The following is a 2,052-nucleotide window of genomic DNA, read 5'->3' as shown; positions in this document are numbered from 1 at the left end:
CCATCAACCAAATCTTGATTCGCTTGACTAAATTAACCACTAAGCTAAAATTGCTCAATCCTTCAATCCTTGTGGGATCGACCTCACTCCCGTGAGTTTTTATTACTTGATGCGACCCGGTACACTTGCCGGTTAGATTTGTGTGTTTTGGGAGAGATTTATTTTTCCTCCAAAATAACTCATCATCCACCCAACACGCTAGACAAAGAAACAACCATCCAAGAGCTATAAATGAAGTTTCTACTAGTGGTGAGACCGCCGCCCTTAACAAAAACCTTGGGAGAAATGACAAACATTCTAAAGCAACTCCAACTAAATCAACACCAACCTCCACCTCCTCAACCACGACAAAGTCAACAATTGGTTCCTCAACGAGTGTGCAGAATTTGCTCTTGCTACACCCATTACACCGATGAATGCCCAAACATCCAAGATGATAATACTTTGGCGGCTACTAATGCCTACTACAATCATCCAAACCAAGGTTATTATCAACAAGGAAGCAACTATAACCAAGGGGGCAATTTCAATCAAGGGTGGCAAGATAACTCCAACCAAGGATGGAGGGACAACTCCAACCAAGGATGGAGGGACAATTATAATCAAGGAGGAAGGGACAATAGTGGAAACCAAAGATGGAACAACAACAACAACCAACAAAATCGATACCAACAAAATCCCCCGTACCAAAACCAAAACCAAGGAAGAGCCTACCAAACATACCAAGCACCTCATCAAAGGCAAGCACCTCCATCCAACCAACCACAAGCCCCTCAAAACACTTACTCCTCTCCTTCTTCTAATCAAGATGAGACACTCTGCTCCATCCTCCAAGGGCAAAAGGAGATGCAAACAACACTTTCCGCAAGCCTTACCGGTCTCAATTCTACACTCCAAGCCCTTGTTGCCGGAATGGAACCCCCCTCAAACTCTCCTTCTACCTCTACCACTCAAGCCTCAAGCTCAAATGCCTTACCCTCTCAACCTCTACCCAACTCCAAGGGTGGCATTAATGCCATCAGCTTGAGGTCTGGAACCAAATTGCAAGAGAGGAGTCAAGAAGAGCCAAGTCCAATAGAGACCACTCAAGATGAGGATGCGGTTGAGATAGAAGAAATTGAAGAAGAGAATGAAGCTCAAGAGGAAGTTGAAGAGGCGATTGCTCAACCAAGGGGTGGATTGCCTAAGGATGGGGATGTCTTGCAAGATGCTACTCCAATCCCATTTCTCACATTGGCAAGAAAGACCAAGAAGCGAGTTGAGTTGGACCCCAAAATGGTGGAGATGTTCAAGAAAGTTAAGGTAACCATTCCTCTCTTTGATGATATCCGCCAAATGCCTAAATATGCAAAGTTTCTAAAGGACTTATGTATGAACAAGGAAAAAATTTGTGAATTAAAAACTATTCCATTGGAGAGTTCAATTTTCGCTTTCATGGATGATGTACCGGAGAAGTGTGGTGACCCCGGCCCTTGCCTAGTGATGAGCGGATAATTTATACGCTTTTTGGCATTGTTTTTAGTATGTTTTTAGTAGAATCTAGTTACTTTTAGGGATGTTTTCATTAGTTTTTATGTTAAATTCATATTTCTGGACTTTACTATGAGTTTGTGTATTTTTCTGTGATTTCAGGTATTTTCTGGCTGAAATTGAGGGACTTGAGCAAAAATCAGATTCAGAGGTTGAAGAAGGACTGCTGATGCTGTTGGATTCTGACCTCCCTGCACTCAAAGTGGATTTTCTGGAGCTACAAGACTCAAAATGACGCGCTTCCAATTGCTTTGGAAAGTAGACATCCAGGGCTTTCTATCAATATATAATAGTCCATACTTTGGCTGAGTTTAGACGACGTAAAAGGGCGTTCAAAGCCAGTTCTACGCTGCTGTCTGGAGTTAAACGCCAGAAATACGTCACGAACCAGAGTTGAACGCCAGAAATACGTTACAACCTGGCGTTCAACTCCAGAAAGAGCCTCTGCACGTGTAACATTCAAGCTCAGCCCAAGCACACACAAAGTAGGTCCCGGAAGTGGATTTCTGCATCATTTACTTA

The sequence above is a fragment of the Arachis ipaensis genome, chromosome B05 (assembly GCF_000816755.2).
Source record: "Arachis ipaensis cultivar K30076 chromosome B05, Araip1.1, whole genome shotgun sequence".
Classification (NCBI taxonomy): domain Eukaryota; kingdom Viridiplantae; phylum Streptophyta; class Magnoliopsida; order Fabales; family Fabaceae; genus Arachis; species Arachis ipaensis.
This window is presented reverse-complemented; position numbering follows the sequence as displayed.